This window comes from Chinchilla lanigera, unplaced genomic scaffold (genome assembly GCF_000276665.1).
Source record: "Chinchilla lanigera isolate Chin_1 unplaced genomic scaffold, ChiLan1.0 scaffold00004, whole genome shotgun sequence".
Classification (NCBI taxonomy): domain Eukaryota; kingdom Metazoa; phylum Chordata; class Mammalia; order Rodentia; family Chinchillidae; genus Chinchilla; species Chinchilla lanigera.
Genome location: NW_004955405.1, coordinates 34488910 through 34506707, shown reverse-complemented (window position 1 = coordinate 34506707; position 17798 = coordinate 34488910). Strand labels below are relative to the sequence as shown.

Genomic DNA, 17798 nt, shown 5'->3' with positions numbered 1-17798 from the left:
TGGAGACCAAAAGAAAAAGAAGAAAACACTCACTTCATGTCTTTAAGGAACTTTCATTTCATGGGGGATGCAGGAGGTGGACACTTGCTGGTAGTTATAAAAAAAGGTCATTTAAGTGGTCGGGGAAGTCATAGTTCATACTTACTGGCGCCTACAGTGGGAGGGGCCCACCATCCAGACCCCAAAAGTATGGGCTCAGAGACATGAAGCACAGTGGGCCAGGCGTGGTGGCGCACGCCTGTAATTCCAGCACTTGGGAGGCTGAGGCAGGAGGATCTTTGCGAGTTCAAGACCAGCGGGGGCTACAAAGTGAGCTCAAGGCCAGCCTGAACTGCATAACCAGACCCTGTTTCAAAAAAAAAAAAAAAAAAAAAAAAAAAAAAAAAAGCACAGTGGAAACCAAACCCTCATGGCAATTCCCCAGGAACAGGTGTAGCCAGGCACACCCCAATTCAAACAAGCAGTGACCTTTATACCCTCTAGCTGACAAGTCCCTTGCCCCGTCCTTCACTGACTGAGGTCAAGGGGGTACAATCTAAGTTCCCCTCCTTTTTTCCCATCAATCCACTCCGCCGTGTGCATTTCTTTGATTGTGGAATGTTGCTTATCAATGATCTCGTTTTAACATCTCGTTTTATTTGTTTGCTTGTTTTTTGTCTTTTTGAGACAGAGTTTCCTATGCAGTTCAGGCTGGCCTTGAGCTCACTTTGTAGCCCAGGCTGGTCTCAAACTTGCAATGATCCTCCTGCCTCAGCCTCCTGAGTGCTGGGATTATAGGGGCCACCATGCAGGCTCTAACACCTTGTTTTAGAACTTCCTGTGTGAGAGTCATTCTTTTGTGGTCAAGCTCTCCTGCTCAGAATAACTGCCTTCACTGTCAGTAAACTTCTGTCCACATTTAAAGCCAAATGAAAATGGACCACCTATTTCTCTATTTCATACACTGGTATGTACAAGGCTTTACTTTCAGTGCTTTTCAGAATATTAACCTTTTATTCCTACTAATAGTATAACGATATGGGGACTGGGAAACAACAAGTAGAGGGCTGCCGTTTAGGGAGGAGGGTGACAGAAGCAGGAAACAGTATGGGGGCAGTTAAAAAGTTCCAGATTGGCCTGGAAGGGTAGCTCAGTCATTTGATCCCCAGCACTGGGAAGCTACATGGATCGTACAGATCTTTTTGATCCTTTTGTTACCCAGAGAAAGACACTGGTGGGGACTCTTGGGAAATACACAGGCCTGCCAGGCTGGGGGATAAGATGTCTGTGGAGGCTCTGCGACCCCACCCCTGGCTTCTTAGGGCTGTTTACCCCCAGGCTGGGCTAGGCGTCCAGGAAGCCCCTTGCCTGGCGTTGGCTCCAAGCCTCAAGGTCAGCGACCTCGCTGTTCCTGACATTTTTCTGTCTTGCTGACCACCTGCTGATCTGCCTGGCCCTAAATCGGTCCCCACCGGGCCGATGAACCCCACTTCAGCTTAGTCCTGGTGAACCCCAACTCCCGCTGGGGACAGCCTTCGCCTTCGGGCTGCTGGAAAGGACAAATTCACGCTGCCTGTTTGCGGTGGGAGGGAACAATTTCTATTCTTTTTTTGGCCTCTACCTGTTTCCTCTTCTGAAGGACGGGAAAATTCCTGCTTTAATTCTTGCTTCGACTGTGCAACTTGCTTACAGATCTGATATGCAAGATGTTGCTGTCTTAGGAAAAAAGTTGCCTGTTGTGAAATTTTTAAATTCTCCTACCTGGGATGAAAGCGTGTGATTAGCAAAGTTTTATTATCAGAATGTATTTAAAAAATTAAGCTGAAAATTTGGTTAATGGGAGAGAGAGAGAAAACAGCACAAAACAGCATGCAGAATCGCATTTCCTATATGTGTTTAAGTAATGAAAAAATTGGAAAGAAATAGGTGAAAATAAAAATAGTTATGTCTGTGAAAACGTGTTGGTTTCTGGTCTTTGGACTTTTTGGTATTTTCTAAATTTTCTACTCTGTGCACTTGTTATTCTTGAAGTCAGAAAAGCAAACAATAAAAGCTACATTGTAGTGACTAATACTACACAAAACAAAAAGCTCCCGGCACCCCCACGGCGCTCCTCCCTAGCGCCGTACGGGGTGTTCTGCTGCACTCCGGTTTTTCTGGTTAGCTGAAGAGCTCGGATTTTGCAGCTTAAGTTGTTTATTTCCAGCTCTAAGCTTAAGGCGCGGAGGAGGAGTTTGGTGTGGTGCAGGGGCGCAGATCCGACTCCGGGAAAACTCGGCGCACAGCCTTTTCCGCGGGTCCCTTTGTCTGGAGGCTCCGGGGTTCCGGGTCTTTTGTTGTTCTCGCCTCCGACTCGGATTTGAATTTAAAGAAAAACAAGAGCTGGCCCTCCTTGCGCCCTCTGGTGTCCGAATGAGGACGGTGCAGCAGACAAAAGCGACAAAGCTCACAGCCATTTCACAGGTCTGCCCAATATGGGGATTCCCGGAGCCGGGATGTCTGCAATCCCGAGGAAGGAAATCCCACATCAACGGCACTGCAGGCTTGGTCTGTGAAACTTCATCAGAGCCTATAAGCGTGGATACTGTTTTTTAAAAAATTAAGATCAGTATCTATGCTGCAAGTATTTTTTTTTTTTTCTACTCTACTAGTGAATAAGTCAGTTCTCAAAGCACTTGGCATAGGTTTCTGGGTTCATAAAACTAAGAAAGTCAAATTTTGTTCTATAAATACAGCATAAATCAATATTTCGGATTATTTACAAATAATTTAGGTGAAAATGATCCAGCTGGATTAGAATGCAAATAATGACTGGTACAACTTAGAGCTTTATCAATACGTAAGGGATGGTATCACAAGTCCTTTTTGTCTGTGATATAGTTCATTGTATTGCATTTTCCATCAGACTATGTGGTTTTGAATTTTTTCTTTTTTGGAGATAAGGTCTTGCTATGTATTCCAAGCTGGTCAAATTCAAACTCATGGCAATCCTCCTGCCTCAGCCTCTCAAGTGCTGGGATTACAGGTGTGCGCTACCACACCTGGCTCAAACTATGTGTTTCTAAAAATTATATTTCGACTCAAAATTTAGACAAAGCACATTTTGGTTTCAGTGACTGATGGACGGGATCCACAGTATTGCAGTTACATTTGAATAAGTGGTTCATGCACAAAGAGATTCAAAAAGTACCAGGAGGTACAGACAAAAGCCTCTCTCCCATTCCTAACTCACAGGCACCGTTCTCTCCAGTGATGTCAGGGTTGGTCCTGCAGCTCCACACAGCCATCAAGGGCTGTAAGTTCTTCTGTTTTCTGGATCTTCTTTTTTTTTTGATACTGGTAATCGAACTCACAACCTGGCACTTGCCAAGCAGGTGCTGTGCCGCTGAGCTGCATCCTTGGCCCCAGGTCTTCCATTTCTGCAACCTTTGGCAAACCAACTTTCTTTTTTATGCTTCTCATTTCATGGTTGCAGGCACCCTGTCCACTTCCAGGGCCCGAGCAGGAGGGAAGAGGCGGTCCAAGCAACGCTTTTCTTGCATTGAGCCCCTTTGACAGGAAGAAAAGCCTTGCAGGAGGATTCTGGCAGTTGCTTCCCTGTTTCATTAGCCACGATCGGCTAACACGGGGGCTGGGAAAGTGATAAGCAAAAGGGAGTGGATGGCGATTCTGATTTTGTAAAGTAAAACGTTCTAGTGTTCTGTGCTGTTTTAAAGGAAGGAAATCTATTAGTATAACACTTCCTCCCCTTAAATCAACAATCTATTAATCATTTTTATGTAAGGAGATATGCCCAGCAAACTATACACTGCATTACAATTTCAAATCAGAGCTGCACATATTTTGAAAGCATTCTGACCACATCCTTCCTCTCCATCAGATCTTTCCAAGGCATCTTCTTACTGATTTATTTCCAAACATTCTCATTATTAAAGAGGTTGAGTATCTCTTCATGTTTGTCTGCTGGATGTATTTTCTCCAGAGCTAGTTTGGGTCCTGATTTTTTTCCCCCCAGAATTTGCTGGTGGAGTTGTTTTCCAATGGAAGGGCATGGCTCAGAATAGCAGTGGAGGTTCGTGCTCATGTCATTGTTGTAGGATTACCGAGGGTGACCACATTTTCCAGTTTGTTTGGGACAATCCTCCACTAGCCTATTGTGCTAGTGTATATTACTATAATGGTCTGTTCACTCTCAAAAGTGCTTCAATTTGAACGAAAAAATTATATGTTCATTTATTATTTGAATTATACATCAAAATGCCATTGTCACTCCTTTGTGCTGAGATCTCAACTGGCAGGTGCTGAATGAAGTCTGAGGTTTGCTTGGCTTCCTTTTTTGGGGGTCGGGGGGTGTTTTTCCGGTACCGGGAATCAAACTCACAACCTTGTGCTTGCCAGGCAGGCCCTGTGCGGCTGAGCTAAATCCCCAGCCCCTGGTTGGCTTCCTTTGCTGGTGTATTTCCAGGTACTGTAATAGTGCCTCGTGCACAGTAAGTCCTAATACATATAAATAAATAAATACATAAATTCATTGCTTGGGCGTTGGCACATTGCCACCTGAGCAACTGCATTCTGTTAGCAAGGAATACGGAGGAATGGTTTTGGGGTACACAACTCATGGTGCCTGCCAAAACATGCACTTTAGATTTTGATAGATATTGTCAAGCTGTTCTCCTCAGGGTCTAACCGGGTTACACTCCCACCAGCAATATGTGAGAGCATCTGTTTTTCTAACACCCCTCCACATGGTGTGATCAAAATTTTTATCTGTGCCAATCCGTAGTCTAATTTGCATTTCCCTTATTACGGAGACGCATATCCTCATGTGTTTAAAAGCCGCTTGAAACTTCTTTCCAGAGCGCTATGTTTATATCCTTTGCGCACTATTTTTGAGTAAATTATGGGGTTTTTTTCTTATCAATCTGTAGGAATGCAGAGAGTTCCTAGTTTTTCATGTCTTTTGGGTTTGTTTATGGTGTTGTTACTGGGCAGAATTTTTAAAATGTGTTTATATTTAGCTCCTTTTCTTTTATAGCTTATATATCTATATACTTTTCTTTTTTTTTTTTTGGTACCAGGAGTTGAACTCAGTACCTTATGCTTGCCAGGCAGGCACTTATACCACTGAACTATATCCCCCACCCTATAGCTTCTATATTTCATATCATGCTTAGAAATGCTTTTTCTACCCCCATATTTCAGATCAAGTCTACCATATTTTCCTCTTTTACTCTCAGGTTTTCAACGTTCACATATATATCTGTATCTATCTGTAATTCACTTTGGTATAACTGATATAGGGGAAATAATACGTAGTTCCCAACCCATTAGATGCCAGATATGCCAAGTTTGTGCTTCCCAAAATCAAAGAATGATTTCTAAGGAATGAGTAGGCAAACTTCATTGAGAGACGTAGCTCCTAGGAGACAGGAGGGAACCCCAAAAGTGGGCTGCACGGACTCCACTTTACGTAGAAAGCTTTCTAGAGCAAGATCACGAGGTGGGTACAACGTGGGTCAAAACCGTGATCAACCAATCAGATAGATATAGCTGCTTGGATAATGTTGATCCAGTGGGGAAGCAAGTCACATAGCAAGGGTACATGGAAAGAACAAGGACTTTTTTTTGGAAGAGATGAGTCAGGAGGTCCTGGTCACCCCCCTGGATGACTGATGTCTAGGTAAACTTCATTGGCCCAGGTGATATCAGTTATAATACATTGCTTATCCCTTGGGGAGGCATGCAGGCCTGGTCATTCCATGTTTATCTTGAGGCCTGGCCTTCAGTGGATGCTCCTCCAGCCATAGTTGTAATGTATTCTCATCCTCTCCACTGGCTTCCTAAGGGACTAGCCATGTCCGACTACTTGTAATGTTTTTACCTAATTAACTGTCTATAATATAACCATCTAATATTGTTTATTTAATATTCCATCTTTTTCCCACTGAGGGGAACAGTAATAGCTTCATGACTTTCAGGGACTATTTGTTATTGTTATTTTTTATTCTTTTGTCTTTTTGAGACAAAGTCTCTCTAGGTAGTTCAGGCTGGCCTTGAACTCACTTTGTAGCCCAGGCTGGCCTTGAACTTGCAGAGATTTACTGCCTCAGCCTCCCAAGTGCTGGCATTACAGTCATGTAACGGGATTACGCCATACCCAGCAGGGACTATTTATTATGCAACTTAATACTGTAGTAAGTTCTAAGGAATAGAATTCGAGGGCAAAGCAGCCAGGATAAATTTTAATTTGTGGTTTCCTGAGTATGTGAATGAGCCAGGAGATTAGGGTATGGCTAGCTAGCTGGACAAGTAAGTACAACTTGTCAATCATGGAGATACAGGAGACATGTACCCAAGCCCTGGACCTGGAACCAGTCAGAAAGTGCTACCTTCGATTCTTCATGTGAGAACTCAAGCAGGTCTTTGACAGGATGGCTTGGACGTCAGTCTGAGGGGATACAAAAGACCGCGGCCATTAACCCCATGGGCACTGTGCTCTCTCGTGGTGTCCATTGTCCCCCTGCAGTGTATTTCTTCTCTTACTTTGATGGGCTCACACTTGCCCTGTAGAAGTTCCTCTTCCTACGTTTAATAGATGTAGCATCTCACACTTGTCTTGATCAGTTCTTTGTTCAGGATAGAGGGAACCTAGAAACTACCTTTACAAGAGGACCCCAGAACCCCAGAACCTGGTAATAACAGCACAAAATTCTGAGCTTCCCACCTCAGCTTCTAGAGTGCTGGGGTTACTGGGGTGTGCTACCAGGCCCTGCTAATAACACCAGCTTTTGTTAAGCATTCATGCGTTAAGTGTACTACACATATTTTTGTACAGTCTTCCATGTGTATTATACCTACTATGCAAATGCTTTGCTGGAGTTGTATAAAATTATGTACAGTTTAGCAGGGAGTGGTGTACACACTTGTAATCCCCAGCACTCCAGGGGGCTGAGGCGCCAGGGCCAATATTTTGAACCCAGCCTGCACCATGTAGCAACGTAGTGAGACCCTGTCTCAAAATTAAAAAAAAACAAACAATTAGAAAAAGGGTGGGGATGAGAAGTTCAGTGTGAAGGCTCTGGGTTCAATCCCCGGTATAAAAAAAAAAAAAAAAAAAAAAAAAAAAAAAAAAAAGAAAAAAGAAAGAAAGAGTTAAGTCAGGGGGTGGGGACTTAGCTCAGTGGCACAGCACCTGCTTGGCAAGCATGAGGTCGTGAGTTCGATTCCCGGTACTGGAAATAAATAAGTAAATAAAATAAAATAAAGCAAAGCGGAAGAAGAAGCGCTGTAACCTAGGTGATCAGGGAAATCATTGTCAGTCTCCGGAAGTCCTCCACCTGCTCTACCTCAGTCATATTTTCCCTTTTCCTCAAGATGTAACCGCTCTCTTGACCTCTTGGGAAATTATTCCTGCTTCGCATTCTACTTTTACGGCACATGTAAGCCGTTAAATACTCTACTGTTTATTTTGACAACTCAGCGGCAAGCTGCCCAGCCTTTGCGGTAGTTTCAAACGAGCAGTGGGACAAATCTCTGGATCAAGTCTTAGGTCCGTGTCCCTGTGAGACTGCAGGAGCTGCTTTAGGGAAGTCGGGGTCAGGGTCAACACAAGGCAGCAGCATAGACCGCAGATGGGACATGTGAAGTCAGGGTGAGAAAAAAGTCAAAGAGCAGGGGACTCTCCCTGCAGCTTCCAGCTCTCCCTGGCTTCTCTCTGGCTCTCAAGAGGAAGTCAAACCGCGTAAATAAGGACCAGAGTGTATAATAGATATTGTGAAATAGGAAGAAATTGTTCAAAAGAGAAGGGGAACCGGGGAAGGGGAGGGAGAAGGAAGGAAGGGAAAAGAAAAACTGTGAGCGAAGAAGGAAAAAACAGAAACAAAGCTTTTATAAATAAGGAGGGAGGAGGGGTTGAAGGGAAGATAAGGGAATGGGAAGAAAAAAGAAAGAATCAAGATATATCACGGACAGGTGCAAATTCCCTATGATGAACGTGAGCATTATGTACACCTAAAATGTAACAATGAGCTTAATTAATAAAAAATAAAGAGGATGTCAAAGCCGAGCAGGTCTGTGGGATCAGGTGACCGATGGCCTCCGTTCATGCAGACAGTGGGATGGTGGGTGTGTTAGTTTCCTATCGCAACTCTTGGAGCAGTTTAAAACGACGCACATTTACTGTCTCAGTTTTTACCTGAAAAACACCCTTTCGCCATGTAAGTAATATCATCATGGGAGTCACATTAGAAGGTGGAGATCATAGGGCTCCTTTTAGAATTCTGCCCGGCACCCGAAGGGTAGCAGGAATTTCATTGGTCTGTGATCCTATCAGGCCCAGCAGAGATAAAATCTAGCCCCAAACAGCCTGCTGTCCTTGGGTTAAGAAGCTGGTGCAGATCTCTGCCATAGCTGCTTTGATGCGGTGTCCTGTGTCACACTGCTGCGGTGGGGGTTGACTGTCCTTTGCATCCGACTCACAGCTGTCATTCTAGCGCCCCTTTTCATCTCCTGTTGAGGATCCCGGTGTCTCTTGGGTTGAGTGGTTTGTTTTCTGCATTTATTCCTATTTTGGTGTAGCCAGGCCTTTCCTCTTGCAACTCTTAAGAATGGGTACGTGGAAGTTAAACGTTATGAGACCATAGACATCTAAAATTTGATTTTTTTTTTTTTTTTTTTAGAGGCCATATTATGACCTTAGTTTGTTCTGGGAGATCTTTGCAGGAACCAAATACATTTTTTTTTTTTTTTTTTGGCACCAGGGATCGAACTCAGGACCTTGCGCTTGCCAGGCAGGTGTAAAATTTGATTTTATATTTATACTTGGTATAATTATATACATAATTATAGGTTGGAAGTTAGTTGCCCTCTGGATTTTTTTTTTTTTTCTATACTGGGAATTTAATCCAGGGCTTTCATACCGGGTTATAACCCCAGTCCTTTTTAATTTTTTTTTTTTTAAATTTTGAGACAGGGTGTCACTAAGTTGCCCAAGCTAGGGTAGAACTTTCAATCCTCCTGCCTCAGCCTCCCAGAATGCTGGGATTACAGGCGTGTGCCACCGTGGCCAGGATCCTTTGGGTTTTGTAGGCACCATTCCCCCATCACTGTGCTGGCTTGTCTCTGTCCAACTGCGCACCACCGTCGTCCCTTTTAGAGTCTGCTCTGCATTAAAGAGGAGGGAGTAGTAATGCCATGTCCCAGAATCCCCTTCTCCATATGCTTCAAGGTTGGAGTTTGCCAATGAAAGGCGCTTGCCTGAGATGCAAAGCAAAAGAGAAGAAACCGCCCGTCCAGGGAGGAGGTCATAAGCAGAAGCAGGGCCAAGGTAAGCTCTCAGCTGTAGCCTTTTTTGATAGCACCAGCCTCTGGCATTGAACACTGCAACTTTATCTATTATTTGTTTATTTGAGTCTGGTTTTGTTTGTTTGTTTGTTTAATCAGGAATTGAACTCAGGACCTTAAGCTTGCTAGGCAGGTGCTGTATCACTGAGCTATATCCCTGGCCCTTGAGACAGGTTTTTTTGTTATGTAGTTTAGGTTCGCTTTGAACTCACTATGTCATCCAGGTTGGCCTCAAACTCACAGTGATCCTCCTGTCTCAGCCTCCCAAATTCTGGGATTACCAGTGTGTGCCACCATGCGTGGCTTCTCATAACTTTGGTTTATGCTGTATTTTTGGGAGAGTTCTACAAATTTATCTTCTAGCCTCTGAGTTTTAAATTCTATTAGCATATTTTAAAGTTTCACATGCTCATGCTTCCATTCAAATTATATTTGTAGAGTAAGTATTTGGTTCTTGTTTTGCGGAAACAAAATATTCTCTTTTCTCTTGGAGAATATTTGAAATATTCTTCTCCTTTCACAGTTTCTCTTCCCTTCAGTTTGCTGTGCTTTGCTTCCTGCTGTTTGTTTGATTTCCAGTGTCTGTGCTCGGGACTTTTCCAGATGACCGGAAGTCCTTGGTTTTTTGCTTCTGACTGCGATGGAGAACCCAAAAGACAATTTGCAGCCTTGAGTGTGGTTGAAGCTTGTTCATGGTGGGACCCTCACGGTAGGTCCCTAAGTAAGTATTCCTTATTCCCATGTATGTTTCTTTAGCTGTTTCCTCTTGACCTGATAGGTTACTCGGCAAGTGCTCTAATTACCTGCCTGGAGCATGAAGGTCCAGTCGTCATTGTCTGGGGAGTCCAGTGAATGAGGAGGACTGAAGTCTTCTGTGAATGCACAGTGACCAGACTCTTCTGATTGCAGAGCAGTATCTAGGAGCTCAGCTGTTCTCCGTCTCATCTTCACTGAGCAAACCATCAGGGCTGTGCTGGTGTGAGTGAGGGTATTTGTAGAGCTGTATGGAATGAGGGAAGTAGTTCGGGGGATTAACTGTTACTGTTTTATTTTATCATCTTGAAGTCCTTAGTACAGCCCTATCCTAAGGCCTTTGAGGGTTCTGAGGTGTTAATCATATTGATTCTTAGCTTTCTCCACTGCCATCTTTGAATTCAACTTTCTTGGGTCTCTGTCAGCTGTCCTTCTTCTGTCTGTTTTCCAGATTGGAGCATTGCTTTCTCTTGCTTCCTTTCTTGATCTTGAGAGCTTGTAGGTTTACATTTAAAAAAAAAATCCATTCAGGTCACAAAATAGCTGCCTCAGCTGTAAACATCATATCCACACATGGTAACATACAAAACAGGATACAGATGCTTTTGTTCATGCATAGGGCTCTGTTTATCAGGAAGACAAATGCCAAAGCTGGACTACCCTCAGTCTGATTGGTCAGATTTGTATGTCCACCCCATGCCCATCCCCAAGTCAGACGAGGCTGGGTGCATTCAGGGTGGTGAGAGTGTAGCCCATCCTGAATTAATCACGGTCAAAGGAAAAGAGAAAATTTCAGAGTTTAATCAATGGGGCTTTGGGAAGAGCCCACCATGCAGAGCATGTTTATGCCTTATATCCGCACATATTTGGATTCTGTAAGAAATAACGGAAAAGGGTTGTCAAGCAGGGAACCGACACTGCCTGCCCCATCATCAAATAAACACACCACATGTAATGTTGCAGACTATTGATTAGCTGACAATCAGTAGGCAAAACTGCATTAAAAAAAAAAAGTATTCTGAACACTTCACAATTGTATAACGTCTCCTAAGGTGTAGTAGCCAGTCTATCAGGACAGAGGTAGCAACTAAGGATGATATTTTGTAGGAATGAAACATCTGAGAACTAGTGTTCCAGAGTTTGGGTTTAGGAATAAAGTTAAGGCAATGGAATAAGAATTTGATTAAATTCAGTTAGAACCAGATACATCTTATTCACATTACTAACAAACAGAGCAAAGAAAGAAAAACTTGGAGTGGGGAGAAAGATCATGGAAGGTTTTCAGGGTTTCCACTCATGAAAGAAATGGTCGTCAACTGGTGAAAATGTCAGTGGACCGCTCTGCACAGCCGAGGAGGAGGCTTTGTCCTGAGGCTTTTGATGAATTATTAGGGGACTCTCCCAGAAAAAGCTGTGCTCTTTTAAAGTAATCTATTAATAATAAAATTGACTGTAGCTTGTGAAAAACAGAACAAACAGGCGTGGGCAGTTCTGCTTGCATTGTTACTTCTTGAATTTTGCGGGGGTTGTGGCATTCACGTTTGGTACCACCTAACATAACTTTAGCTAGTTTAAGCAAAACTAGTTTAAGAAATGAAACATATTAAGGACTAACTGATATCTCAGAGGGACTCTAGGAGGGTCAGGGTTAGGCTTGGCAACTTGACAACCCCATAAAAATGACATAATGGCTGCAGTGCACACGGCATTGGGGAGGCAGCCACTGACTACCCTGTTAGAGCGCCCTCTACCTCCCGCCAGTTTCTGGTGTCTACTTTTGAGGGTGGAACTCGTTTGCACAAAAGATGTTGGGCAGTCCTGCACCGGGCACATGCTAAACCAAAAGAAGACAGATAGGCTTAGGAGCGTGGCGTTTGATGCACCTTTGCTCAAATCCAGCCCCTTGGCTTCTTAACTGTGGTCCTCTGGGCCAGCTACTTAACCTTTGTAAACCTGTTTCATGATCTGTAAGATTCTGATTAAAGTGGCTAGTCACAGAGTCACTATTAAGAAGAAATGCAGCAGGGCAGAAAGCATGTAGGCTAGTGCCTCGTGCCTGGTGAATACTCAAGAATTGCAAGTGCGTATTATTACTATTCTTATTAGTATTTTATTCATGTTGATGTAGGACAGTTACAGTGCATTAGATGTTTTTGTCTCAAGAACTAATGTTTAAATATTAAATTTAGAACTCCATTTTATGGTTAAAAAAAAAAAACCCAAGAGGGGTTAGTATCAAAATTTGGATAAATGATAAACGTCCCTGTCTGATCTACCATCCTTCTGCATCTCCCTACATGATTGGTCCACCATTATGATTATAGAATGCTGGTTATAGATCAACATATGCTTTCATGAAAATCAAAGTAGAAAAAAAAAACCCAGGTCAATGCACAGTGGCTCAGACAATGTCACATTTAGTGTTTCTTAGTGGAGGGGTCTTTTTATTCACGAGTGTGCTGGTCAACTAGTTTGATACAAATATTGGAAGAGAAAAGAACTAGGACTGAGGCAATGGAATCCTCTCTATGACCAGATTTTACTGGGATCCTCCCTGTGTTTTGAGCAGTACTATTATGGTTTTATTACGGGGCATATGCCTCCTGCTAGTGCTGTAGCAGCAGCTATCTTTGTAGTATGATAGGCAGAGCACTCCGGTTTGGAGCCAGAAAAATTTAAATCTCTGCTCTTCCCTTTATTAGCTGAGTAACTCTTTTGAGCCTAAAGTTTGTTGTCTTAAGGATAAAATACTTGCAGGGTTTCATGAACTGAATGACATATTTGTTTTTTTTTTTTTTGGTTTCTCTCCGGTACCGGGAACCGAACTCACGACCTTGCGCTTGCCAGGCAGGCGCTTTGCCGCTGAGCTAAATCCCCAGCCCCCTGAATGACATATTTAATAGGCTTGGTGGGTAATAAAATATTTAATGCGTAATGTGCATTAACCCCACACATGGGGGAAACCACAGTGAAAATTTAAGATTTTTTAAATTGAACTTTGGCAGTCACTGTAGTGCATTAGCTGCTTACAGAGGATCTGGTTTGTTACTTCATTGTCATCTTCAGACTGGTGACATTATTTTAGTTTTCCCAGGAAACTCTTGCACCTGTGGTCCGGTTATCAATAGCTGCCGATCAATCACCGTAAAACCTAGTGGTGTAAAACAATAACAGTTTACTATGCTTGCAGATCCTGTGGGTCAGAAATCTGACAGGAGACAGGTGGCAGTGGATTGATTTTGATCTGTATGTCTGGGAGCTCCACTGGAGGGACTTGAACAGCTAAGAATGACTCAAAGAATGAGAATCTAGTTATGTGGAGACTTCTTCACTTCTGTGTCTTGTGCCTAAGCTGACTTGAGAGCTGGACTTCACCCAGAGGACCTGCATTTAACTTCTCTCTGGGCCATAGCTTTCTTACGGCATGGCATGTGGGTCCTAAGAGAGAAAGTCCTGACAGTGAAGAACTCCACTGCACCTTGCAGAAGCTGCATGGCCCTTTCTGACCTAGTTTCAGCAGTTAATGAAATAGACACTTCCGTTGGTAAAAGCGAATCACCAGAGACAGCTCAGATTCAAGGGGAAGTGAATTCGATTGTACTTCTTGATGGGGGAGTGGCAGGGCCATACGCAGAAGAGCGCAGGAAGTAGGAGATTATTGTTGTGGCCCCCTTGGGAAGATGCAGTGTCCCATAACCTGATAGAGGGAGGTGGAGTGAACACATTTCAGCCTGGTATTGAAGTGTTGGCCCATGCACAGATATTTCAGGTATGTTTTTCAACAAGAAAATCAGGTTATAGCAAGAATGTATGATTCTATTTTTGTTTATAAATATGCAAAGTCGTGTGCGTACGAGTGTGCATGCCTCTGTGTGTGTGTGTGTAGTAAATATGCTATTTCAAGGACACAAAATTAGTTATACTGCAAAGGTAACTTAATTATTTGCTAAAAGCTTGGTCTATGACTTCTGATCTTATCTTTCTATCCTAGAGTCCATCTCTTGTTCATTCTTTTTGATGGAGGAAATGTCACTTAGTTGCTTCCCAGTAAACCCAGTTATTTCAGTCACTTCTCATTTCTTTAAAGGCCTGATATTTCAGAATTGTTTCCTTTTCCGGGAAGGGAATAACCGCAAAGTGTTAGAGAGCAAAACAGCTAATATTTTAAATATAATTCTGCTACACATGCACTGGGAAGAGAGTGATGTACATTCCTTTTTTTTTTGTCTTTTTGAGACAGGATCTTGCTATGCAGTTCAGGCTGGCCTTGAACTCACTTTGTAGCCCAGGCTGGCCTCAAATTTCCAACAATCCTCCTGCCTCAGCCTCCCGACTGCTGGGATCACGGGTGTGCTCCAGCATGCCCGGCATGATGTACATTCTGAATGATGAGAAAACTATGGAATTTTTTCCATTTTCTTTTTATTCTGCATTTTTAACTTTTATACTACAAAGGCATATGTGTAGCTACTATATATATTGATATGTGATATTGTGTACTATTTATAGGGTTGAGATTTTTATTCAACTAGATGTAGAAAATCAGGACTTAAGAATATCAAGTAATCTCAGGATATTATTTTACTTCTTATTTTTGCCATGTTTGGGTGGGGTCAAACCCAGGGCCTTCTGCATGATGAACAGTCTTCCACTAAGCAACATCTTAAGCCCCTAAGATGTATTTTTAACTACTGTAATACAACAGCACTCAGTTAAACACTAATATACATATTGCCAATAAGATATTTAAGAGTAGAGTTGTAGTCCATTTGAACCTCTGTTTCATTTTATCAGAGGCTAGTGAAGTCATTGGAGGAGGAGTATGTGTAGGTTTTATTTAGAGGCAGGCCCTGGTTTACATTAGCTTAGGTTGGTGGGTTTAAACTCTTAGTGGATCATTCTTGGGTCAGAATAATATTAGGTGTCTGGTCTGGAACTATTGGTGTCCTCTGTGCTAGAAAGGTGAATTCTAGTTTAGATTATTATTATTTTTTTGGTGGGGACCAGGAATCAAATTCAGGGCTTTGTGCTTGCCAGGCAGGTGCTTGTGCTGCTGAGCTATATCCTGGGCTCCTCTAGTCCAGATTAGAAATTTGGTTTGGGCTCACTCAGTCCTTGAGGGAGAAGAGGAGTGCTATGTGTCCTGGAAGGCTTGTGACAGCTGTGGGTTCAGTCCAGAGCTCACTCTTACTGCCAGTAGAGTCTGTGAGGTGGTGCTTACTGATCCTGGATAACCAAGCACACAGAGAAAAGAATATTTCTTAGGGTGCCAATCTTCTTGAAAATCAATCAGATTATTAGGAGAACCCAGGGAGAGCAGTGTGTGTGTGTGTGAGACTGAGTTTGTGTGTGTACAGCTAACAATCTTGAACAGAAAATTTCATTGAGATTTCTTACACTTTTGAGGATTCCTTAGATTTAAGTATATTTTATGTTTGCTTTTGTGGACTGGGAATTGAATTTATGGTCTTTGCCCTAAGTTACATCTCCACCCCTTTTCTGAGATGCAGTCCTGCTAGGTTGCTAAATTGCCCATATTGGTCTTGAATTTGTGATCCTCCTGCCTCAATCTCCTCCAGTGCTAAGATTATAGGCATCCACCATCACACTGAGCTTAGATTTAAATTTAAACATTTTAAGTTGAAGAATAAGAATTATATATATGGATCGTGTACAACGTGGGGTTTTGATGTGTGTATAGACTATACAGTGACTCCATCAAGCAAGCTGACGTATCCACCTATAACCTTTGCTAATTGCAGAGGAGACCCCATCTCCCCCAAGTGTGCAGGAAGTACCTCCCTTGCACCATGCTGTAGTACTGGAAGGGAAGGGAGGGGCATTGCTTTGACCTCATATTTTAGCTTTGCTGTAAGTGGCTGTACAAATCACAATTCCAACAGGGAAAGGTAGCATGGCTTGTGTCCCATTAAGGTGGAAAATGTGAATTATTATTATTATTATTTTGAGATGGAGTCTGGCTGTGTTGCTTGCCTCAGTCTCCCCAGTAGCTGGGATTATAGGTGTGTACCACCCTGCTTGGCCCAAGTAATTTTCTCTTGGCAAAATGCACACAATGAATAGCACATTTTCCCCTAGAAGGACATTCTGATCTGTTCTCACAGTTGATTGCTGATAGACGTCTTGTTCCAAGGATTGTGCGTAATGTAACAGTGTGAACATAATGCTCAGACTTTAATTATTTCATGTAGCTAAGACCGAACCCGATCTCATGCATGCTAGGCAAACAGTCTCCCAAGGAGCTGCATTCCCAGCCCCTAATACTCAGACTTTCAGAAGGTAAATAACTTCTTTAGGTATGGTATTGTTATGGTTTGGGGCTAATTTTTGCAAGGGGGACAATATAATACAGGACACATAGTTTGTAAGATTATTTATAATGGTCACCCAAAGAATGATAAACAAAAGAGTATAGGGAATCTGTCCACAGACTATAGACCAAGAATCCAGCTGAGGGCCTGGATCCCACAGAAATGTCCTGCATGAGTCCAGCTGAGGACCTAGAGCCCATAACAGTGCCTCCCACGAGGGCAACTGGAGGCCCAGAGTCCGTAACAATATCTCTTGCAGGCCTGTTTCACAGATCTGTGCTGCGAAGGCCCAAAGGTCAGTGCTGGAATCTAGGAGGTCTGTGCCAGCAGACTGAAGGATCTGTGCTAGCAGGGATCCTGCACTGGAGCCAGGAAGTGACGCTCAGAAGAACCAGAGCTCCCCCGAAAGGTACCACAGCCATCCTCAGCAACAGTGAAGTCCCGAGCTCCTCCGATGATTAAGATGGCCGAGTTCCCGTCAGGAAAGCCAATGCAGCAAGCTTCTCCAGGAGACTGAGGTATGCACCATCTTCTCCTCTGTAGCCAGACAGTGATGTTCAAAATGAGGACCAGGAGCTGGGGATTTAGCTCAGTGGCAAAGCACCTGCCTGGCAAGCGCAAGGTCGTGAGTTCAGTTCCCGGTACTGGAGAAAAACAAAACAAAAAAACAAAAACAAAACAAAACAAAGTGAGGACCAGAGCTCCCCCAAAGTGAACCAAAGCCATTCTCAGGGCCAACAAGGTCCCTAGCTGGTTTCATCTGGAGGATGAAAACGGCCAAGTTCATCAGGAAAGCCAGCATGACGAGCTCCTCCAAAACAGTCAACGGCTTCTTACAGCTTCCGCCAGCTCCCAACAGCCTAACTTCTTCTCCAGGTCTGTCTCTTATGCTGCTGGCAACAATCCCCAGCTGGGCCTCCCACACCCAGAACCACACTTACTCAGTTCAGCTGGGGGTTATAAGTTGACCACCAGTTGTCAATCCACTACAGGTATCAAGCTAGAATTCTAAACAGAGCTGTAAATCAAATACATTATTTTCAAAAATCTAGACATGCTTATTGGAGGTGAGCTCAAAAGCAGTGCTTAGGTGTGTTCTCAGCTGGTTAGGTGAAACATTTAAAGATCTTCCCTTTTCTCTTTCTTTCTTTCTTTCTTTCTTTCTTTCTTTCTTTCTTTCTTTCTTTCTTTCTTTCTTTCTTTTCTTTCTTTCCTTCTGATATTGGGAATTGAACCCAGGGCCTTTGCATGCAGCTATAATACTAGTCTTTTAAATTCTTTTCTTTCCTTTCCTTTCCTTTTCTTTCTTCTGAGACAGGGTCTTACCAAGTTGTGCCAGCTGGGCTCAATCTTCCAATCCTCCTGCCTCAGCCTTCCAGAGTGCTGGGATTA

General features: G+C 43.1%; 1 long non-coding RNA gene across 1 annotated transcript; it reads left to right on the top strand.

Annotated features, from left to right (window-relative positions):
- Positions 1 to 825: 825 nt before the first annotated feature.
- LOC102014639 lies at positions 826 to 16701 on the top strand. The gene is made up of 4 exons (XR_259430.2): positions 826 to 946; positions 9206 to 9304; positions 9925 to 10042; positions 16666 to 16701. It is a non-coding gene; the product is annotated as an uncharacterized LOC102014639 (long non-coding RNA).
- The last annotated feature ends 1097 nt before the right edge of the window (positions 16702 to 17798 follow it).